Source organism: Salvia splendens, chromosome 1 (assembly GCF_004379255.2).
Source record: "Salvia splendens isolate huo1 chromosome 1, SspV2, whole genome shotgun sequence".
NCBI lineage: Eukaryota > Viridiplantae > Streptophyta > Magnoliopsida > Lamiales > Lamiaceae > Salvia > Salvia splendens.
The window spans coordinates 20,512,851-20,538,172 of NC_056032.1; the positions used below are offsets into that span (position 1 = coordinate 20,512,851).

General features: G+C 43.5%; 1 pseudogene; it reads right to left on the bottom strand.

Moving 5' to 3' along the window:
• The window catches only part of LOC121746715, a 44,383-nt pseudogene that overhangs the window by 11,401 nt on the left and 7,660 nt on the right, over nucleotides 1-25,322 (bottom strand).

The following is a 25,322-nucleotide window of genomic DNA, read 5'->3' on the forward strand; positions in this document are numbered from 1 at the left end:
TCCTAAAAATCCGAAAATATTTTCGGGCCTTAATTTTAATTTGAAGTGCACATTGACCAAGGGATTACTTATCTGGTGCTATTTCAAAATTTTATTTAAGTGCCCATTTGAATTAGTTTCTTTTTTAGGTAAGTATAGGAGAAATTATGGAGAGGACGAAAATTTGAATTAAAGCTTGTGCAGCTTTTGCAGGGTGGCAGCAGGAAAAATGGCGCGTGAGCAGAGGGAAAAGATGCGCGGACCAATCAGAGGCCAGAAACCTCAACTGCCCTTCCCGTCTAAAACGTCGCGACCGGCTACCCCTGATACCCGGTTACAACCACCTGGAACTGCATTCTCTCTCCCACATAACCATACTGCTTTACCTTTTCCCCTCACAAACCCTCATTTTGCAATTACACTCTCTCTCGAAAAATTCCTCCTTCATCTCCGCCGACTCCCAACCCTAATTTCCAGATCGTAATTTCCGCTCATGGGTAAGAAAGCATTCGTCAAGAAAACCAAACCCAACCGCCGAGAAACCCCAGAGGCACGACCACAGCTAACCCCACCAGCACCCGTCGCTCAGCCATCGACCATGGTTTCCTTGGATGCCATGATGGCTTTTCTTCGCCAACAGGACCCAACTAGGGACTGGACGACGGCTCTGACCAATTTCGGCCAAACGGGGGGTGTCGGAACCACATCCAGCGAAGCTCCACCTGTGCCGGTCAGTCATGCAGCAGTTTCAGTATCGGATTCGGCAGAACTCGACGCTATCGCCGCACATTACGACTCCGACTCTGAGGAGCGTAAGAAAAAGTCGAGTCAAGGCAAGACGACTCCGGAGGGGAGCGAAGGTACAGAGAGAACGCCTGAAGCGGAGCCGGTATTTCAAGAATTGAGAAGGCCAGAAATAGATTTGAATGAATCAGCCAGAAAACAAGGCCTCATGACAGACGAAGAATTTGACTCGATTCTGAACAGGGTCAACCGGAGAGAAGAGGACACTGCACCAATGGCTGAGGGTCTAGACCTCGCATTGGGGGCAGTAGGAGACAGGGAGAAAGCCACATCAGGAACCATACCGCAAGGCCGACCTTTCCAGTTGGTAGGAGGGGAAGGAGAGTTACCGAGTAAAGAAAAAGAACCAGTAGACCCCCAAGTGAAAGCCGGGGATGATAAAGTACTAGTAGAAGAGGAAGGTACTGCGTCTACGGAAGCCAAGGACGCAGGAACAGAGACAGCAGAGCCGGAAGTAGAAGCACCCACCCCAGTGGCACCTCAGGTTGTAAAGCCGATTCCGGTCAGGCGAAAACTGGTGGTGAAAGCAGACCCCAAGGCAGACTCGCCCAAGCCGCAGAGAGTATCGCAACGTTGTTTGGATAAGTGGGCCTCCAGCAGGGCAAAACCGAACACGGCAGAGGACCCCATAGAGATCGCAAGCGAGGAAGAGCGAGCCACTCCGAAAGAGGCTGAAGGTGAACCTGTTCAAGCTACTGATCAGGAAGACACAGGGGTGTCTCCAGTACAGAACGAACCGGGCACGACAACAAAAGGAATGGCTGGGGGACCGAACCTCACATCAGAGTCAGGAAAGTCTGCTGGATCTGAGAAGGATGAGGCCATACTCCAAGCTGAGGAGGAAGCCAGGTACCAGATAGAAAGAAAAAGGAAAGGAAAAGCCGTTGTGAAGAACAAGCCGAGTACTAAAAAACCGCGTACCGTGAACACAAGCATAGTGATCACGGAGGCTGACCCAAGGACCCCATCAAACCGGCAAACACAGAGTGACAGTGAATATGAGATCAGTGAAGAATCTAAATCCGATAGCGATACAACCATGGTAGATGAGGAGTACAAGGAGCAGCAACTCCCTAACGATCATCGGGAATTATTGCATCCACCTGCAGAACCACTCCGATATAAGCGTTGGAAGGTGGAGCTCACAGATGACGTGGTGGAGGGGGTGAAATTTTTGACTCCAAGGAGCTCCAATCCATCTATCGCACCAAGAACGCAAAAGGCAAGAAGGTTAAGTGTGGAAAGGTAATTCATCTCCCCTCTTTAGATGAATTGAAGGTTCGGGAATCGTTTCTCGCCCTTGTGCATGAGTTGGGTTTTGAATGGCTATTAAGAAATGAGAATTTGAATGTTCCGGTCGATTTGGCCAAAGAATTTTTCGCGACCTTTTGATTCAAGGTCACAACGGATTTGGATGTAGAGTGTATCAGTTTCAGAGTATTTGGAGGTGAGATTAGGATGAATTTGATTGAATGGACTGTTCGGCTAGGAATATGCAGTTTGGAGGAAGCCATAGGGCCCGAGTGGAGAGATAGGGAGCAGGGGATTCCCCGCAGGCATGTGGAATTCGAGCCCCAGGTAGCTTGGGAAGAACTTACTCACCCCGGGGCAGGACAATTTCAGTCCACTATCTCCCGATCTATCCATCTCAACGATCCTAATCTACGCCTGGTTCAACTCTTCTTGGATTACAACCTTTTAGGACAGTCCAATTCGGCAGTCCGGACATCGATGACGGAGCTGTATCTTATGTGGTGTGCCAAGAAAGGCAGGAAGTTGCACTTAGGGTTCTGGACTGCATACACATGTCACCTCATCGCTACCCACCCAGCACGGAATATTTCCCTCTGCCATATATTGGGAATCTTTGTGAGAAACAACATCACCGTTTTGGAGGACGAAGATTTAACCCCCTTGATGATGGTGGACGCCCCAGGATTGTTTGATACCCCCCTGTTCGTCCGGACGAATGCGGTATACATGAGGCAAGGCGTGCCACACTTCTATGCGATGGGAGAGGAAGCTATACCCACTCCTCGGTTAGCAGTAGCTCATGAAGCACCGGCACACGACCAGAGGCAAGAGGGGATGGAAAAAGCTGTGGAGGAAATAGCGGAGGAAAGCAGACAGATAAGGGCAGAAATGATCGGATTGGCATCAGACCAGGAACAGCGTCAAGCCAGAATGGAGAAGGCAATGGACGAAGTTAGAGAGGAGAATAAGCAGTTGAAGGCAGAGATGGTCAAGCTAGCGGGAGTAGTGGAACGGATGTTGGAAGGGTCTGCAGAGCAGAGGACATTGGCTCAGAGGCAAGATGCTATGGAGACGTTAGTGACTACTTTAGGAGAGGAGAACCATCGATTAATCACGGAGATGGGCTGAATGGCATCCGTGATAGATGAGTTGTTGAAGGAAGTGACCAGCCGGAAGAAGGAACCAGCTACAGGAACGAGCGGCCATGGAGGCCAGGACGATGAGACCCACCCACCAGAGACAATGATAGAAGAGCCCGAGGAAGAGAACGCCGAGGTGCCGGCAGAGGCCGAGGAACCGGCGAAGGAAAATGAGGATCACACTGGAACGAAAGAGGAACCCCTGGAAAAGCAGCCTACACCACCTGCCCCACGGAGGAGCAGGAGACTTCGCTAGACCATCCCCCACCCTGACAAGTTAGTTTTATTTTTAGCTTTCTGTTTGTTTTTAAGTTTTTTTTCATAATTGTTGGTGTTTGTTTCTGTGTAGCATGTTTTTGTTCTTTTCTTTTTCTTTCTTCGTACGCATGATTGACTCACACTTAGTCCGTTGCACGGCCTAAGTGTGAGGAGTTTTATATATATGTGTGTTTCGTTGGTCTGTTTATGTTTTCGAACTCTCCCACTTAGCCTATTTCATAGTCTAAGTGTGAGAAGTTTTAGTTTTAATTTGTTGTTTCTGTATGTTTGTCTATGTGTCCATCATACTGGTCATTACCTTTTCCACTTCACAGCCTTATCTGAGGGCAGACACTTGTGAAGTGGGAGGAGGGACGCAATGACCAGTATGATGAGTATGTGCATATGTGTATATGTGTAGTTTTTGTATTCGTGCTTGTGTTAGTGTCTTGTTAAGTATAGTATTTTTTTATTTATTTATTTTGTGTGTTGATTGGGCTTAAAACTCAACCGTCTTGAGCTGACGGTGAAGGGAACTGAGGGAAATAAGACATGCTGGAAAACCGAAACCACCCTCCCTAGTACCTCCTAGTCAGGATAGATGATGTGAGTATGAGAGAAAAGCCCATACTTAGAGCCAAACGCGAAAGCCCTCTTCAAATGTGAGTTATAAGCTTAAAGTGGAACCACTTTCCACAAATATTGAAAAAAAGGAGAGGCTGCCACAATTTGCCTAGGATTAAGTGACCACGGGTAGCAAACACTGAAGGCCCCCCCCCCCCCAAAAAAAAAAAACCACCCTTAGAACCTCTTTTCCCAACTCTTTTACCCAGATAAATATCCCTAGCCACTGGGGCTGTGTGTGTAAGGTATGAGGCAAAGGAAGCTTACTGGCCAGAAAGATGTGAAAGAGAGCAGACTCCAGCTGGGCAAGAAAGTTCGGAAGAAAATCGACCAGAGAGTTATCCCGGGTCCACAAAAAGAATAAAAGGGGGAGAGAAGAAGGTATAAGGGTGGCGAAGCCACAAAGGAGAAAGGAAAAAAAGAGAGAGAAGAATGTGGAGAAAAATGGTCAGAAACTTGACCACACAAAAAAAGAGAAGGAATAAGGGTGGCAAAGCCACAAGATGATACTGACCAGTTGGAGACCCAAGCCAGAAGCTCCAGCTAAGAAGCAACTGATCAGAAGCCTAATGCACACAGTTCCCTCCCCCCCCCCCCACATCAATAAAATAGAAATGTTGAAACTTAGAGCCTTAGGAACATCTACCCCAAAACACTACAACCCAATAGCCCCATTACAAGCCTTTAAGCCCTTCAGTAGCTGCACGTGAGATCCAAGTCCGAAGCAAGTGTGGTTGAGCATATTGAGAGAATGCGGTCCCAACATTCCTGGTAAGGTATGAGAGACCGAGTGAATCTAGTGTTTGGCCGAGAGTTTGGCCGATCTTGACAAGCGGATATACTGACCAGGAAGGAATGGGGGGTGGCAGAAGTTCAGGGCTGTCTAAGGCCGGATTGCACCAGATCCCGAGGTAAGGGATGGTTGAAAATATAGCCCAATCTTTGTGTGTTAGTTTTTATTTATGTTTGTGTGTTTTTTTTCTGTGTTTGACCAAGTGTTTTTCTTTGCATCGTTGTAGTATAGAGTCTAGTTTAGGTGGAGTCGGTCAGGGGAGTAACTAGGCTAGAATTCGACTTATTCATTTTTGTTTGATCTTCACGCTTGAGGACAAACATGTGGTAAGTGTGAGCAGTTTGATAAGTCGTATTCTAGGCCTAGGTTACGGGTCAGTATGATGTGCATAATTGAATTATATCTGCAAAACTAGTTGCTTAAGCGTGCAGGGTAAGCGTTCTAGCCAGTAGGCAGAGTTTCAGACACTTCAAGTGAAAAGGGCGTCAGGACGATTACGTACTGACCAGTATACATGCAAAAATGGCTCGAGATGGAGAAGGAGGATAGCTGGGACTGCTCAATCACAAATTAAGGGCAAAGAAGTCATTTCACCGCAAGGTCTTACCCTAAAAATCAAGGGTAAGCCTCCCTATAAAAGGAAGCCACTTTCAGACCCTCTTCGCTTCGCTGACCCGTAGTTGCGTGAAGCTTCCTCCCGACGACGAATTGGCCAGGTCCTTGGTTGTTATGTTCATCCCCTCATAGAAGGTATGATGTCTCTCAATGTCCGCCAAAACCTCATTTTCAGTGGTATCGTAATTCCGCTGGGCTTGATTCAGAGTCTTAGATGCATAAAAAATTACGTACCTCTTCCCATCGATCTTCTGACCTAGTACGGCTCCCACTGCATAGTCGTTGGCGTCACACATTACTTCGACAGGATAGTCCCAGTCAGGAGCCCGTATGATAGGTGCGGATTTCAGCTTTTCCTTGAGAAGGTTGAAAGCAGCCTTGCATTGCTCATCAAAAACGAACTCCACTTCATTCTGAAGAAGTCGGGTAAGGGGTTGGGCGATCTTGGAGAAATCCTTGATAAATCTTCGATAAAATCCCGCGTGCCCCAGAAAGCCCCTTATCCCCTTCTGATCAGTAGGAAACGGCAATTTAGATATAACGTCCACCTTGGCTCGATCCACCTGGATTCCTCTCTCTGAGACCACGTGTCCTAGAACAATCCCCTTGGTGACCATAAAATGACACTTCTCAAAGTTCAAAACCAAACTCTTTGCTTGACAGCTTTCGAGAACTATGTCTAAGTGATGAAGGCATGAGTCGAAAGAATCTCCGTAGACTGTAAAGTCATCCATAAATATCTCTATACAGTCCTCAATTAGATAGGAGAATATGCTCATCATACATCTTTGAAACGTACCTGGAGCGTTGCATAGGCCGAAAGGCATGCGTCTGTATGCATAGGTTCTGAATGGGCAAGTGAATGTAGTCTTGTCCTGGTCCTAAGGATCCACGTAAATTTGAAAATATCCGCTGTATCCATCCAAAAAGCAAAAGTACTTCTTACCAGCTAGTCTCTCCAACATTTGGTCTATGAAAGGCAAAGGGAAATGGTCTTCCTCGTTGCATTGTTCAGCTTTCGGTAATCGATGCACATTCGCCAACCCGTGACTAGCCTTGTTGGAATCAGCTCATTCCTCTCATTTTGAACGACTTGGATTCCCGACTTCTTTGGAACCATGTGGATCGGGCTGACCCACTCACTGTCTGGCACTGAATAAATAATCCCTAGCGACAACAATTTCAAGATTTCCTTCAATATTTCTTCTCGCATGTTAGGGTTTACCTTCCTTTGAGTATCTCGATGCGCTTTTGCTCCTTCCTCCAGCCTAATATGGTGCATGCAGACGTCGGGGCTTATCCCCACCAAATTTGTAAGACTCCATCCAATCGCTTTCTTGTTCTTGCTCAGCACAGTCAGTAGCCTCGCCTCTTGTTCCTTTGTAAGGCTGTAGCTGATGATCACTGGAAAGCATACTTCAGATTCGATGGCAGTTTCTTCAGCTCGACTTGGGGTGGAAGTGTGTCTTCGGGTAGAGGGTTTCTTTCAGCTTCTCCTTCTTTTTCTAATTCTCCCCCTGGGTGTTTCTCTATACTAGCTGGTAGCTGAGCCCCTGCGGCTCCAATGAATTCTGATTTCTGGCAAAATTCCTTGATCGCTCCTTCTATTTCTTCATCAGTTAACCCTTGGCTACTGATCAGATCGCATCATGCAGCAGCTTCTACGTCAGCCTGCTCATACACATCTAAAGCTTGAAGTTTCTCCTGCAATAGTTCGGTCTCAAGAAAATCTTGGACTAAGGGGTCAATCTCATCAACATAGCATAAGTTTTCAGAATCAATAGGCTTCTTCATGGCCTCATTGATATCAAAAGTAAATTTCTCCCCAATGAAATCAATGCAAATTGTCCCCTCAGCCATGTCTACTATTGTCTTGGCCGTTCTAAAAAATGGTCTCCCTAACAATATGCCACTAGATTCCCTAGCCTCGGACTCACTCATTTTAATCACATAAAAGTCATCAGGGTAGGTAAAATCATGCACTCTAACCAACACATTCTCTAAAACACCCTCAGGACTTATGCATGACGTATCAGCCAGTTGGATCAACACCCTAGTACTTGACAATCTAACTCCCTTCAATCGGTTATAGATTGACAATGGCATAACATTTATAGATGCCCCCAGGTCACACACTGCATGCTCGACTTTTACATCTCCTACAGTTATGGGTAGAGTGAACATACCTGGGTCGGCTCTCTTGGGTGGTAGTTTTTCCTGCACAATCGCCGACGCTATCCCTTCCACCATGATCTTCCCATCCTCCTGGGCTTTCCCGGCTATGAACTCCTTAATGAATTTCCCAAGAGGGGGTAGCTTCACGGCTTGGAGGAATGGTATGGTGACATCCAATTTCCCAAAAATTAACAAGTAATCCACCGGGTTCTCCTTCTTTCTTTTTGTAACAAAGCGGAAAGGGAATGGTTTCTCCCCCTTTCTCTCCTCTACCGGTCCCTCAACAACCTCCTTGGAATCTTCCTTGGGCAAGTTCTGGAACTGAGCCTCCGTTCTGGATTCTACCTCTTGATGGGGTTCCTTCCTGACCAGTACGTTCTCGGGTTCACCTCATCCACATGGCGTCTCCCCCAAGAAAAATGGGTCCTGCATCCGAGGTATGGATCTATTAAGCTCTTCCACTGAGATGGTGTCGCCCCCTATCTTCGTTCCACTCGGCTCTCCACTTGGTTGTTTCGGTCGAGGTCCATCATAAGTAGTTCCTGACCTCAATGTAACCTTACTCACATTCGCCTTTTTGGGTATTTGAACTGTAGACGGGAGTTTCCCTGCATTTCATTTCAAATCACCCACCAAACTGGCCAGCTGGGCCAACTGCCTATTCATCATATCCATGTTAGCTTTATGTTCCTTCTGGGCATTTTGCATCCCCTGCACTACTTCGTTGTGGGATTGCAACTCGCCCTTTATACCTTGCTGCGACGCGAGCAATTCTCCCATCATGTCCTCCATGGATCGTCTGGTCCTGTTGGAATATTGTGACTGATTTGGACCTTGGTGCTGGTTATACTGGGATCTTTGGTTGGGCTGGAAATTTTGGAAGTTTTGCTGGTTCTGGTTAGGTGGGTACTGGTTATACTGGGCAGGAGAGTTATACTGGTCTTGGTGATATTGGTTCTGGTTCTGGTTCTGGTTTTGGAAATGATTTTGGTTCTGATGTTGTTGGGGTGCTTGATTCAGCTGATTTTGGTAATTTTGGAAGTTTCTCTGGTGGGGTGAAATGTAGACAAGGTTTCGGTTTTGGTGTTGTGGGTTTTGGTTTGGGGACTTTTGGTTCCTTCCTGACCAGTTGAACTGGTGGTCCGGGTTTGCTGGCCCACGGTTGGGGTTTTGGTTCAAGTGGGGGTTATATTGGTTTTGACCTTGACCTTGGTTTTGATTTTGGTTCCCATCTCCCCATCGAAAATTTGGGTGATCCCTCCATGGTGCGTCCCGTTGTCTCCCCTGGATCCAATTCCCAGTATGGAGCATTAGCCTGCTCCATACTGACCGAGTCGATTGGCTGATCATAGCTCGGTTCTTGGTTTCTGTTACATCCCAAATTTTTGTGACTCTTCTTATATGTTATTCGAATTTTGGATTCTTGGAATTATGAAACTTTCGTTTCTATGTGATTAAGTGTTTTGCGTGATGTAACATCCCAAATTTTGTGACTCTTCTTATATGTTATTCGAATTTTGGATTCTTGGAATTATGAAACTTTCGTTTCTATGTGATTAAGTGTTTTGCGTGAAATAAATTTTCGTGGTTAATGTGGAATGATGAGCTTGATGTTTTATATTTTTCAATGTGGGGAAATAATTAATAGGATCATGCATTTATTTTTTTCGAACCAATTCATTGGAATTTTCGGCCCTTCCTAATTATTGAAATAGTATTTCATTTCTTGGATTTAATTAATTGTCTTGGGATACTTATCCAAATTAAATCCAAACCAAATGACCCTAAATGGTACTACATGGAATTCGAACTCCATTTTTATTTTCCTTGGGAGTTTTCGAAAATCTCCTATAGGAGAAAGAATTATTTTCATTTGATTTAATTGGTACTTTATTGACTCTCTTCCTTTGAATTTAATCCAATTAAATCATGTTATAATTTATTTCTTCACCTAAAATAAATAGAGAGTTGGGACATTCCTTGGTTAGCAATTTTCGGCCCCTCCACTAAATTTTGGATGATATTTTATTTGTTTCCTAATTTGTGGAATCCCTTTTTATTCAAATAAATTCCTATGTCTAATTAATTGGGGATGTGAATATTTTTTTCTCCTACTTTTCTCCCATATCACACGCCCCCTATGCAATATTTTCCTTGTGGGAGTTTAATTAATTGTTGCCTATTTTATGGGAGCCTTTTTCCTATAAATAAATTGCCTAATTTAAATCCTATTCTTTTAATTGGGGATTTAAATAATTTCCTTGTGCAAATTCCTTATGGAAATTTTCGGCCCCCACCATTATTTTCATACTTGGAGATTTAATTTATTTTGTTCCCTTGTTTATGAAATATTCACTTTTATTTCCTAAGTTGTGAATATATTCTCTCCAAGTAAATACCAAATAAATTCCTTGCTATTCCTACATGGAATTTTCAAAAATTTCCTCCCCTTCCCACATGCTTATTTTATTCTTTTAATTATGGGATTTATTTAATTGTATTTTCCCCCACAATTAATTAATTAATTGATTTTAAACCTAACCCTAATCCTATAAAAACACCTAAACTAAACCCTAGCCCCCATTCTCCCTCAATTTTCGTGCCTCCCTCCTCCCTCTCCACATTCTCTCCAAAAAAACTTCTTCCACCATTGTTTCTTGCATCCATTGAAGTTTATTTTCAAGAATCTCCGACGAATCACCTCGTTTCTTGGTTCTACCGATTCGTTTTGTCAAAGAAAGTATAATGGCTTCACTTTTCCTCATTCTTTTCATTTGAACCATGTTCTTTAATCCTACATGCATGTAGTGGGTGTAGGAATCGTAGATCGCAAGTTTAATCGGGGAGGGAAAGTGAGTTTGCTTGAAAACCTTGATAAATATGCGTTTCAATTGAATTGTGTGAAGTTTGATTGGAATCTTTGGTGAATGATGTAAGTTTATGTGCAAACATGATTAAGAGAGTCTAATCAAGCATGATTGTGTGTTATAAGCATGAGAATTGGTGTTTGGATGATTGAGAAGGAAACCCTAATTTAGAAATTGTGTATCTGTTATCTGTGATGTTCGACCAGTAGCTTCTGATGAGTAATTGATCTATCAAACGGCCGAATTTTGATATGAAAATTTTACTGAGTAAACTTCAAGGTGTTACCTGTGTCTCGTGTAAATTTCAGCCCTTTTTATCGAAAAATGAATTTTTAATAAATTTTTGAAGTTGACTGCGCAAATTTTTAATGAATTTCGTTTTCTGTTTGACTGACCAAATTACCTCCGATTGATGTGATTCTTGAACTAGATGAAAATTTGAAGTGTCTTCTGAGTCGTGTTAAATTTTCAGCCTTTTTGGGCATCGGATGAATTTATGGTAAATTTTTCAAATAAACTGCGCAGTGCTGTCAGAAATTGTATGTTCCGACCAGAGAGTTTAATATGTGATATGACTGACTAAATGACGTGATTTAGGTGTAAATATTTTCATAGATGAACTTGAATGTGTCCTGTGTATTGTGACCAAAATTTAGCTTCATATGAGGTCTGGTGAATTTATAGTGATTTTTACAAAACGGTCGCGCAGTTCTGCCAGTTTTATGCCTTGATAAAATGACACTTATTTTCAAGTTTAAAAGTATTATATGATGCATGTATGTCCAAGGAACGTGTTTAATGATGTGATCACGTGAGATACGTTGAAATATATTATGGTGTGTTTTTCCATCTTTGTGACGAACATTGGGTTGGGGAATTTGAGAAAAACGATGAGAGAGAAAACGATAGGACATGCATAGTAAAATGTTGTTGTGGAAGACTGACTTGTGTTGTCATTGACAAGGGTGTTGTGTATTCTTGAACTTGAGGATCGAGAGTTGGTATAAGTTGGGTTGTGAATTTGCTAAGCGATCGAGGTGGGCTTTCTTTTCAAACCTCTTTATTTTTCCGAAAATATGATGTGGTGTTATAAGGGTGGTTTAAAGTGTTATGTCATGCCGTGATTGTTTTGATGTTGAGATTTTGCCTGATGCCTAGTTCGTTTGAGCTTGCTCCGTTAGGCTATAGGGCTATGTTGAGATTGTGTTTGATGCCTAGTTTGTGAGTTCGCTCCATTAGGCTATATGGCTATGATAAACGAATTCGGGTCTGAGTAGGGCCGCAAACCCTATCAGGCTGTGTACACAGAGGGGATCGTGAGCCGTCCTTGCTAGTCGGCCGGTCTCATGGGCGAATAGTGTGGCCACACTTTCGTCGCACTACGGTAAGAGGATGTGATTGATTGATTGATGTGGAAAATGAGGAGATAAATTGTCTGGCCAGACTTGGATTTTTGTGTTCTCGTGATATTTAAAACTCGAGATCACTGGTATGGATGACATAACTTATTAAAATGTTTTCGGCATGAGCCCATTGAGTACATCAAGTACTCAGCCCTGCATATTATTTTCTTATGTGCAGGTTGAGCAGGATGTTGCGGAGGATGTTGAGCTAGCCTTAGGATGCGTCGTGTCTTCACACATAGGCGTGATCCTTGACTCTCCCTTTGAACCTTATTTCCGCTGCTAGGTTTTTGAATCATGTTTCAATACTTAAATCTTTTCGTACTATGATGAGCATGTTTTGGTCACGTTAGGTTTTAAACGTCTATTTACATTATTGTCTGAAAATGATGTCTTTCACGTGAGTTAGACTACATGTTTTTCTTAGAAGTTGATTGGGTCTTAAATAACTATTTTTCTCCGCTGCTTCTTTTAAAAATGTTTATCATATGTTGTTTTATTTAATAGCAAAGTTATAATTTTAAGTTTCTTTAAAACAAAAAGAAGATTTTTCTTTATCCTTTAAGTTAATTAAGTTTTCAATAGAAATCTACCCTTTACATGTTGTATCACGATCGCCGCGTTTGTAGCAACCCTAGTATGGGCGGTCGTGACAGTTTCCCTGTTCTGCACCCTTGTAGTTTCCAACTGGGGAAGTCAGCGGTGTATTCTTCTCGATTGGGCTCAGGAGTGACTTCTTCAATTCATCCATCTTCAAATCCATCTTCTGTTCAAGCTTCTGCTCCTGGTCAGTAGACGAGGCACTTGCAACCCTTTCTCGGTTGTATCCATCCCTTGAATGGTCATACTCCTTCTTCGCACTCAGTAGTTTCCTTAGGACCCTCTTCGCTTCGCTAACCCGTAGTTGCGTGAAGCTTCCTCCCGACGACGAATTGGCCAGGTCCTTGGTTGTTATGTTCATCCCCTCATAGAAGGTATGATGTCTCTCAATGTCCGCCATGCGATGATTGGGACATGCATCTAAAAGGCCCATATACCTCGCCCAATAATCGCTCAAAGATTCATCGTACCCTTGCTTCACACTAGCTATTTCCCTTTTCAGCGCGCTTGTCTTGGATGACGAGAAAAACTCACCTAGGAATACTGACTTGAAATCAACCCAACTCTCAATGGAGTCGGGGGGCAGGCGCATGAACCAGGTGTTAGCCTCCCCTTTCAGTACGAACGGCAAGGCCTTCAGTCTATAATCATCCTCAGTCGCTCCTGCTGGCCTTCTCTGTGCCCTACAAATTTTATAAAACTCATGAAGGAACTCATACGGCCCTTCGTAACTCTTCCCGCAGTATGTAGGCAGAAAGGTGGTTCTCCCTCGATATGTGGATGATAGGGTCTCGAAAGTCTATGGTGCACACCGTACTTTTTCATTACAGCTTCAATTGTACGGTTACAAAAGTGTGTACCTTGATCAGATATGATCTCCCTCGGAACTCTGAACCGGCTGAAGATCTGACTCTTTAAGAACTTGGCCACCTCCTTTGCTTCACACGTGCTCGTGGCCTTTGCTTCTATCCATTTGGAAACGTAATCCACCGCGACTAGGATATACAGATTGCCATAGGATGAAGGAAAAGGCCCCATGAAATCCATTCCCCATATGTCGAACAACTCACAAACGATGATGGGTACCTGCGGCATTTCATCCCGGGCAGATATTCCTCCAGTCAGTTGATAACGTTCACAGCTTCTGCAGAATTCGTATGCATCCTTGTTGAGGGTTGGCCAATAAAAACCACTATCCAGAATCTTCCTTGTCGTCTTCTTGAATGTCCTCCACACGCTAACGAATGGCAATGGATCAAGACATCCCGCTGCTCCCAGTCAGGAATGCACCTCCTTATCACTTGATCGGATCCCACTCTCCACAGATAGGGGTCGTCCCAAAAGTAGTATTTTGCTTCACTCTTGATCTTCATTCTTTGGGCCTTGGTAATGCTCGGTACTTCTGGAAGCTCTCTAGTCACTAGGTAGTTGGCTAGGTCTGCATACCATGGTTCTTGCCCTACCTTTTCTTTCCCTATTTCTGTATCGTACTGGCCAGTAAGCTTCATCACTTCTTCCCAGTCAATTTTCCTGACCTCAAAAATAGCCTCACATAAATGCTCCTCTGGAAACTTGTCGTGCACCACTTCGCTATTTCCATCTTGCACTATTCTACTCAAATGGTCCGCCACCTTGTTCTCGACTCCTTTCTTATCTTCCACTTCCCAATCGAATTCTTGTAACAAGAGTACCCATCGGATCAAACGGGGTTTGGATTCTTTCTTGGCAATCAGATACTTAATCGCTGCATGGTCAGTATATACGATGACCTTGGATCCCAACAAGTATGGCTGGAACTTCTCGAAAGAATACACCACTGCCAGCATCTCCTTTTCAGTGGTATCGTAATTCCGCTGGGCTTGATTCAGAGTCTTAGATGCATAAAAAATTATGTACCCCTTCCCATCGATCTTCTGACCCAGTACGGTTCCCACTGCATAGTCGCTGGCGTCACACATTACTTCGAAAGGATAGTCCCAGTCAGGAGCCCGTATGATAGGTGCGGATATCAGCTTTTCCTTGAGAAGGTTGAAAGCAGCCTTGCATTGCTCATCAAAAACGAACTCCACTTCATTCTGAAGAAGTCGGGTAAGGGGTTGGGCGATCTTAGAGAAATCCTTGATAAATCTTCGATAAAATTCGGCGTGCCCCAGAAAGCCCCTTATCCCTTTCTGATCAGTAGGAAATGGCAATTTAAATATAACGTCCACCTTGGCTCGATCCACCTGGATTCCTCTCTCTGAGACCACGTGTCCTAGAACAATCCCCTCGGTGACCATAAAATGACACTTCTCTAACTTCCTCTCCGTCATCCTTGTCTTTCTCTTCTTCGGGTTCCTTCTCAGCTTGTCGAAAGTGGATCCTGGGTAGTAGGGCCGGTCTCCTTGTGGCCTACTGATCTGAATGCGAGGTCCAGACCCTCAGCCATCCCGTCAGCCTCTTCACCTTGGCCACTCAGTGTTGGAGAGACCGCTTCGGTTTCCATTGCAGTATCCTCTAGGTCAGTAACAGGTAAAGACTCCTCCCCAGGTTTTGTGGGAGTGGTCCTCTCCTCTTCACTCAAGATCTCCACGGGATCTGCCTCCGTGTTCGGCTTCGCCCTACTAGCTGCCCACTTTCCTAAGCATCGTTGAGATACCCTTTGCGGCTTTGGCCGACTAGCCTTAGGTTCGCCCTTCAACACCAACTTCCTCTTGACGGCCTTCGGTTTTGTCACCGGAGGTGCCACTGGGTTGGGTACTTCTGGTCTTGCTTCTGTTTCTTTTGCTTTCGTTTCCTGTTCTTCAATAGATGTATCACCCCTCTCTGCTTCTGGCTGGGGTGATTCCGGCATAATCTCTTCTTCCCTAGCTTGGCTTTCCGAGCGGTTTCCTTCTTCGGCTTCTTCACTCTCTCCTACTGCTCGTGATGCCAGGTCTAGCCCCTCAGCCACCGCGGCATTGTCATCTTCCATCCGATTGACATCATCTAAAATAGCCTGAAATTCTTCATCGGTCATTACGCCCTGCTTCGTGGCCTTCTCATCCACCCTGCAAAAGCTGCAAAAAGTCCACAAATTCAAATTCGTCCCTTAATGATTTCCCCCTATATTTTCCTAGATTAGAAATAAAGTAAAAAGGACACTTAAATAAAATAGGAGTTTCACCAAAATGATATTCTGATGGTCAATACGTACTCCCAATTAATATTTGAGGTCTGAAAAATATTTTTGGTTTTTCTTAAAACTAACTAGCATGCAAAGGTTCAAATTAATTAACTACCACATATGTACCATATTTACATATTCCTTAGGAAAATTGGAATTCTACTTTGCCAGCATATGCACATTACGCTAAAAGGAACTAGCTCAGTGGAATTCCAATCCCCATCCTACCGGTCAGTATGAAACCTGAGTATGTGGTTGCAGTGGGATTTCATCCACTACAGCCACATCACTATTGGCCCTAAATACCTTCAGCCTATGCCCATTCACAATAAAGGGTTCAGAGTTAGGAAGACTCCCTGAAATCTCCACTGCTCCATTAGAACGGAGTGCGATGATGACATAAGGCCCTGTCCATTTCGACTTGAGTTTTCCAGGCATGAGCTTCAACCTCGACTGAAAGAGTAGTACTTTCTGCCCAACATGAAGATTCTTGGTCCTCAGATTCCTGTCGTGCCACAATTTGGTTCGCTCTTTGTACCACATGGCTGAATCAAATGACTCCAATCTGAGTTCCTCTAACTCCTGCAGCTGCAGCTTCCTTTCCTCTTCACAAGCTGTAGCATCCATATTCACTTGTTGTACTGCCCAGTATGCTCAGTGCTCAATTCTAACCGGTAAATGGCACATCTTCCCAAAAACGATCCGGTACGGGGACATTCCTATGGGGGTCTTGTAGGCTGTACGATAGGCCCATAGAGCATCCTCTAACCTCACACTCCAATCCTTCCTAGAAGGATTTACAGTGTTCTCCAGAATCTTCTTTATCTCTCGGTTAGAAATCTCCGCTTGACCATTAGCTTGCGGATGATAGGGTCTCGAAAGTCTATGGTGCACACCGTACTTTTTCATTACAGCTTCAATTGTACGGTTACAAAAGTGTGTACCTTGATCAGATATGATCTCCCTCGGAACTCTGAACCGGCTGAAGATCTGACTCTTTAAGAACTTGGCCACCTCCTTTGCTTCACACGTGCTCGTGGCCTTTGCTTCTATCCATTTGGAAACGTAATCCACCGCGACTAGGATATACAGATTGCCATAGGATGAAGGAAAAGGCCCCATGAAATCCATTCCCCATATGTCGAACAACTCACAAACGATGATGGGTACCTGCGGCATTTCATCCCGGGCAGATATTCCTCCAGTCAGTTGATAACGTTCACAGCTTCTGCAGAATTTGTATGCATCCTTGTTGAGGGTTGGCCAATAAAAACCACTATCCAGAATCTTCCTTGTCGTCTTCTTGAATGTCCTCCACACGCTAACGAATGGCAATGGATCAAGACATCCCGCTGCTCCCAGTCAGGAATGCACCTCCTTATCACTTGATCGGATCCCACTCTCCACAGATAGGGGTCGTCCCAAAAGTAGTATTTTGCTTCACTCTTGATCTTCATTCTTTGGGCCTTGGTAATGCTCGGTACTTCTGGAAGCTCTCTAGTCACTAGGTAGTTGGCTAGGTCTGCATACCATGGTTCTTGCCCTACCTTTTCTTTCCCTATTTCTGTATCGTACTGGCCAGTAAGCTTCATCACTTCTTCCCAGTCAATTTTCCTGACCTCAAAAATAGCCTCACATAAATGCTCCTCTGGAAACTTGTCGTGCACCACTTCGCTATTTCCATCTTGCACTATTCTACTCAAATGGTCCGCCACCTTGTTCTCGACTCCTTTCTTATCTTCCACTTCCCAATCGAATTCTTGTAACAAGAGTACCCATCGGATCAAACGGGGTTTGGATTCTTTCTTGGCAATCAGATACTTAATCGCTGCATGGTCAGTATATACGATGACCTTGGATCCCAACAAGTATGGCTGGAACTTCTCGAAAGAATACACCACTGCCAGCATCTCCTTTTCAGTGGTATCGTAATTCCGCTGGGCTTGATTCAGAGTCTTAGATGCATAAAAAATTACGTACCCCTTCCCATCGATCTTCTGACCCAGTACGGTTCCCACTGCATAGTCGCTGGCGTCACACATTACTTCGAAAGGATAGTCCCAGTCAGGAGCCCGTATGATAGGTGCGGATATCAGCTTTTCCTTGAGAAGGTTGAAAGCAGCCTTGCATTGCTCATCAAAAACGAACTCCACTTCATTCTGAAGAAGTCGGGTAAGGGGTTGGGCGATCTTAGAGAAATCCTTGATAAATCTTCGATAAAATTCGGCGTGCCCCAGAAAGCCCCTTATCCCTTTCTGATCAGTAGGAAATGGCAATTTAAATATAACGTCCACCTTGGCTCGATCCACCTGGATTCCTCTCTCTGAGACCACGTGTCCTAGAACAATCCCCTCGGTGACCATAAAATGACACTTCTCAAAGTTCAAGACCAAACTCTTTGCATGACACACAACTAAACGGCCCTCATAGAAGGTATGATGTCTCTCAATGTCCGCCATGCGATGATTGGGACATGCAACTAAAAGGCCCATATACCTCGCCCAATAATCACTCAAAGGTTCATCGTACCCTTGCTTCACACTATTTATTTCCCTTTTCAGCGCGCTTGTCTTGGATGACGGGAAAAACTCACCTAGGAATACTGACTTGAAATCAGCCCAACTCTCAATGGAGTCGGGGGGCAGACGCATGAACTAGGTGTTAGCCTCCCCTTTCAGTACGAACGGCAAGGCCTTCAGTCTATAATCATCCTCAGCCGCTCCTGCTGGCCTTCTCTGTGCCCTACAAATTTTACAAAACTCATGAAGGAACTCATACGGCCCTTCGTAACTCTTCCCGCAGTATGTAGGCAGAATTGCGATCACGTGAGGCTTCACATCACAGGCAGTTTGCCCTGGGGTCACAACTATGGCTTGAGGTGGTTCTCCCTCGGTATGTGCGTTCAGCGTCCCGATCTCAGGATCTTCTTCTCCTTGAGCGGCCATCCTTCTCGGGTTTCCCTCTATCCTTGGTATCTCTTCCGGTATTGGTCCTTCTAAGGTGTATTGCTCCTCGTCACTACTCGAACCTAAGTCAGACAAAGTTATTGACATGCCAGAACGAGTGGTCACGAGTATAGTCCCTCGCTGGAGTATCTTCGGTCCCTGATGGTCAGGAGCCGAGCTGCTGCTCATAAACTGAAACGAAAGGAAAAGAGAAAAATTATGCACAGTATATACACCAAAGTATCACTCACAATAACAGTTAATAACGCCATTCATCCCCGGCAACGGCGCCATTTGAAAGAGCAGGTTTGCGTCAGGTGTCGTTCAAGCCCAGGTGTATCCTACTGATCAGGATAAAACAAGCCTCAGCTAATCCTGAACCTGGTATCAATAATTCCTCAACTCTCTTCTACTGGGTAGTATAGTGAAGGTAGGGGTTGAATCCCACAGATATGGTGAAGATTTGGAGTGATTGTGGTGATATTCTGGAAGATTTGGTTAGCTACCACGCTTGGGTTGAGTTTCTACCTAGACGGGAAATTAAGATGGTACTCTACTGACTAGGACGGGTGAAGGTGGTCGACACGAAAAAAAATGTGAAAAGTACTGGGTTTCTATAAAAGACTAAACTGAAGGTCAGAGAATAAGTGGTAGTTATGGTGACTGGGCTGACAGATCTGTAGGGTACAACCAGATTCAACGCCATGAAAACACAGATTAACAGCTTCAGAACACAGATCTACTACCAAAATTCCAACTCTAACTCAAACACTGAAAATGAAACTTCGCCTACGGCCAACATGCAAGGTGGTAAGAATTACGTAAACTGAGCTTCGCATGTAACAATCTTCAAACGCGGTCAAACAGTAAACATCCAGCTAACTTAGAGAAATTAACTACTAAACTGAAATATGCGATTTAACACTAGAGACAACCAAAAATGCTAGATCTACGCTAATTAGGCAGAAAGAAGAAAGAACAATGATACAACCGAAACGAAACAACTTCATAGCATTTAGAAAACGTTTGGATCACAACCAAGACTTCAAAATAAGAAAAATACTGGAAATGCAAAAAATCCAACGTAGAGAAATCAAACAAGATTAACTAGAAAGCAAATAAAGATTGTTTTTGCCACTCCGGGCGATGGAAATGCTAACTACAATCGTGCTGACTGGAAAGAGAACGTCTGGAACTCCGGAGGTTTCTGGAACTCAGGTGATCATGGCTATGGCGAGGAATGAGACTCTGGACTGGACTGAAGAACTGAACTCCCGAGAGATTTCTACCTAAGAGTGGATGATGATGATTCTTATCTCTCCAAATAGGGAGGCTTGCCCTTGATTTTAGGGTAAAACCTCATTGCGAAATGACTTCTTTGCCCTTAATTTTGGTTGACCAGCCCCAGCTATCCTTCTTCTCCATCTCGACCCATATTTTTTTGCATGCATCCTGGTCAGTATGTAATCTTTCTGACGCTCTTTTCACCTGAAGTATCCGAAGCTTTGCCTACTGGCTAGAACACTCATCCTGCACACTTTAGCAACTGTTTTGCAGAATATATTCCAGTTATGCACATTATACTGACCAGTAACCAAGGCCTAGAATACGACTTATCACTACTCCTAAGATCTAAGCTTCGATTACGTAAACCGGAAACTAACTCATAATCATGCAGAAATGAAACATAAACTACTAGATCTAAACATCCTAAGAACTCTCAAACACAAAACACTAGATCTGTCCAAATCAGACGAAACAAGACATTTTTGAGCTAAGATGTGCAACATGAAAAGGAAACCGAAAACAAATCTGAAACATCATGCCTGAAACAGAACAAATCAGCTGGAAACGAAAACATAGCTTTAAATTGACTATATCAAAAACATCAGAATGTCGATAACAACAAAAGTAAACTGAAAAACTACCAGGAAAGTAGTAAATTGTTACATCACCCCTTCACGGAGTGGAATACAGAACAGAAAGATAACAGTGCAGAAAACTACCACCAAACAACCAGCTAAACTGAACTAAACTAGGACCAAGTGTGTGTGTGCAACATGAATCAAGAAAATAAAGTAAAACATCTCCGATTTCAGCCATAGAAGAGAGCTGAATTCCTAAAGATATTCTAACTAAGAGTGTTTGAGACCCCTCCTTCTACCTACGGCTGGGACTCTCTTCTTCTTGTGTTGGGCTTCCTTTATATAGAGAGGCGTAGGGCTCTGATCACTAGGGTACCATCCTCTCTGAAATGTCACTCCTGCCCTTTACATTTTGTGGTGGGGTCTACAGCTCTATCTCCAATGCGGAACTCATACTGGCTCCATCTAATTCCTAACTTAATCAACCTAACGCCGCAGTTTTTGCCTTCTTTTCTTGATTTTGTCCGCCCAACTGATTTGCTCATTTTATGAATATGGCGGTTTTTCACACACACCTGGCTCAAAATTGGTTGTTAGTTACAGAATTTGATGTAGTTTACCACATAACACATGTTGAAATGAGCCTCATCAAACTACTCACAATTAACCATACTTGTCCTCAAGTATGAAAGAAAAGAAAAAGAAAAGAGGCATGTTTCAAAGCATGGTTCTTATTCAGAAACAGTAAACCAACACACATATGTAAAGGACCTAGAAAGGAAAGACATATAAATAAATTAAACACATTAACAAGTAAAGAGAAAAGACAAAACTGGTTTATGTTGTCTGGCAATCATCCCCACAAGCTTAAGGTTAATCCAATCGTCTACAGTCTCAGATTCTTTTCCCTCCCCTCTTCTACCTAATCATGCTTGTCCGTTTGTCAAGATAGCTTCTATCTTTCCAACTGTTAGATTCACTCGATCACTCAATCCTCACCAGAATTGTTAGGACCATTCTCTCATTCATTTTGTCATACCATTGATGCTAGAGTTCTGTTGACAGAAGCTAACACCTTAAGGTCTTTATTAAGGTTGTAATGGGGCAAAGGTTGCAGTGTTTAAAGGTGAGGGTCCTACGGGTTCTAAGTTCATAATGTATGTAGAAGTGTGAAGGACATGTGAACTTAGGGACAGAACTAGAACGACCTCCCTATGTACAATCTGAAACTTAGGAACTACCCCTGGCTATTTTGACCTTATTTTTCTAACTTTTTCATAGGGTCATGTTACATCATTTCCTGCCCTCTCCCTTTTTTATTATGTTTCTCTTTTTTTGTATAGGTCAGGTTATATATTCTTCTTGCCCATTTTCTATGTTTCTTCTTTCTTTTTTTTTTCTCTATTTTTTTCTGGGTCAGGTTACAATGCTTCCTACCTTTTCTTTCTAACTCTCTGTTTTATACTCCCTTATTTCACAATATATTTCCTATCCCCAAACAGTGAGTTGCCCTAGCCTATTCCCTTGTTCACATAACATGAAGGCTTAGAGTTTCTAAAGAAGGGGTGATCATAGTTAAGGCTCAAAGATGTAACTAGGGGATGCCCTTACAGTGAGGCAGGTTCATCTGGTTCGAAAGAATTTGGCTCAACTGGTTATTCCTATTACCTCTAGTCCTAGTTAGCCTATGTAATTTCCCCCTAAGCATCAATGACAACCTCTCTATTTTTTTCATTTTATTAGAAAGTGTTCTACTTTGGCTTCTAAATCACATTTTAGAGGAATTCACAAAGGGATTAGATTAAAGCTACTTCTATCTTCCTCACATCTTCCAAGCAGATTTTGGTTTATTAAAGAAAGGAAACTCACAAATCAACATGCAGCATTTCTTCAATCACTCTTACTAAGGGAATCTTGCCTTTATTTTCTTAAACCAATTCTTATATACAAACACATAAAACAAAACACTAACAGAAGATTCCTAGCTATCAACACAGAACTTTGACACTAACTACACGAACTGCTTCCCCCTTCCTACTTCATTACAGCTTGTCCTAAAGTGACTTGATGAAGTGGAAAATAGGGTGGTTGGTGTCAAAAGCAGAGAAAAAAACTTCTCTCACTTAGACCAGGTAGTGGCCTAAGTGTGAGATGGTCAGACAAAAAATCAAAATACGCAACATATCTTTTACACAAACTTATCACACTTAGACCATGCAATGGGCTAAGTGTGGGAAGGACACAGAGCATACATACACATCAATAAGGAAAATAGATAAACTTCTCACACTTCGACCAGACACTAGGCTAAGTGGGAGAAGTACACATATAAGCAAATAGGAGTACGCGAACATTATAGCAGGAACATGAGTAAAAATTATCTCATGAGGCATAGGTCACCGTTTATCACACATAAACTTCTCACATTTAGACGAAACAGAGGGCTAAGTGGGATAAGAGCACAAAATTCATCAACCATCAAATATACACAGGGAGGAAATAGCATGATCAATCTGAAAGAGCTAAAATTTGAACTAAAAATAAAGTTTACTTGGTTCGGCTAGCTTATTTCTTTTTCTGGCTCCCGTGGGAGCCAGAGTGCCTGGTCCTCCTTGTTGCAGATGTGGCAGGATCTGCAGAGGGTGGTTGGCTGCTGGTGGTGGTTGGCTTCCTTTTCCTCGATGTTCCTGCAGGATTGGTGTCCGGCACATTCTGTTGAAGTACACTGTGTCCTGCTGCTGAGACCGCTGATGAGAGTTGGTTGGATGATTGAGACTCCCTGTCCATCCATGAGATCACCCTATCCACTAGGTTGACCATCTTGGTCATTTGCTCCCTTTGGGCCTTCAGCATTATATTATGTTCTGCATTCTCTGCTATCAGTAAATTCACCGTGTCCTCCATTTGTTTCCTCCAGTCATCAGACACAGCTACGCCCTCGTCATCTGTCTCTGGGAGGTCGTGAATCTCTCGAAAGGGATTCTCCTGGGTTCCCTATTGGCTTCTTCTGCAGATATTTGCAGTGGTTCCTCAGCTTCCTGCTTTTCTTCTGATTTTTCCTCCTTCCTCCCTTCGGTTTCACGCATCTCCCTAATCACTTCAGACGCAATTTCTTCGAAAGTCTGACTTGTTCTCTTCCTCCTCTAGCTTTCCTCCGCCTCTCCTTCATCGTCTGTGCTGAATCTGAGTGAAGATGACGGCATTGGGCTAGTTTTAGTGGCCCATTGGGTTGCAGCCTCTATCAAACTTTAACGCGAGTTTGTCTCTTCTGCAGTGGTTCTGAAACGCTTTAATTTGGCCATCGCCTCCCTGATGATATCGGAGTACAAGTTGCCGACGGACGCCTCTGGTGGCTGCGATGTACCCACATTCGGAATCCTTACTGGTTGTGCTGTTAGAGGCACTGTGCCCTCGGGTCGCGGAGTTGCAGGAATCAACCGAACCCATCGTCCGGTGGAAGGTTTCTATGGTGGACCAGAGGTGAAGGGTTTGTCCATTTTTTTTGCTGAAAGGATACTTTACAGAAGGTTGAGGATGAGAGGATTAGGGTTTGATGTTTATTCTTTCCTTCGAGAATAGGCGGTCTAATTTGGGTTGGGATATGCAAAGAAGGGGGGAAGTACATTTAGATATCAACGGAGGAAGATGACACGATCTCCGTGACGTCAGTGCATGTTCGCCTTCCTGCGCCAAAATTCAAAATTCGAGGATTTATAATATCCCTTTTATTTTTTTCCTTTTCTATCTTTCTTCCGGTTAAAAGGCAAAAATTGCATAGTAACTTCCTTTTTCACTTAATTGCTAAAACTGTGCTAAAATTTAAAAGTTTTGTGAAACACTGGTAGAAAATCTTCAAGATTTATTTTCATTTAAATCTCTACGAGGTACGTCCAAGAATTTTGAAAATATTTTTTCCGTATTCTAAAAATTAATATTTTTGTTTTGGAAATTTTCTGAATATAAAAACAAGAGATAAAATAAAAACATTTATTCCAGGTTGTAGGCAATTCTCGAAGTTCACTTGAGCAAGTAAATCGCTCACTCATGTGTATTGAGCCTAGCAATTTCCGAGAATTGTCTAGTGACCACTTATTTAATTGATCGAGCTGAGTGTGCATAGTGGGATTTCTCCCACTACACATATCACCGATTTATTTCTTTCTTTTCTTTTCAGATGGATTGACAAAGAGAAAGTTATAAGGCATGATACTCCCTGAAACTTTGTAGCTCCTATGATGTGGTGGATCACTAGAGCTACAAGTCTGCATTTGATCTTTTGACTTGCTTCGCGGTCCACTGAGACTTGAGAAGTAGTACTTTCTGCCCAGTTAATCATCCTTGTACCTCTGTATTCATGGTTAGGCAGCTTCCATCCAATCTCTGGTTCCCGTTGCCCCTTTCACAATCAACTTGATCAAGTGGTTTTGAGTTTCTTTCCAACTTGATCAGCTCAAAAGTCGGAAAACCATTATGGGAATAATCTTTGACTAGAGATCCTGAATTAACTTTTCTCCTTGCTATCCATCGATTTTTCTAAGGACTCGTCATATCATGGTACGCCACTTTTTCTTGTGGTTCTTGTACGTCCCCTGAATATTTTCCTTCTCCTTGGGACGTAATCCAGGGTCGGGAGGTGTATTCACCTCAAGCGGTTCCGGCCATGGTTGTAGCTGCACCCAGTAGATAGATCTTGCAGCTTTTCTTCTCAATCTTTCTTCCTTCAGTCCTGGTTCACTGTCTTTGTACCAACACCTATCAGACTTGTCGATCACTGGAGGTGGTCTCTCTGCAGGTGCAATTTCTCCTTTCCCGCAGTTGTAGAGTCTTCCACCTTTTCATCAAGCACATGCACTTTT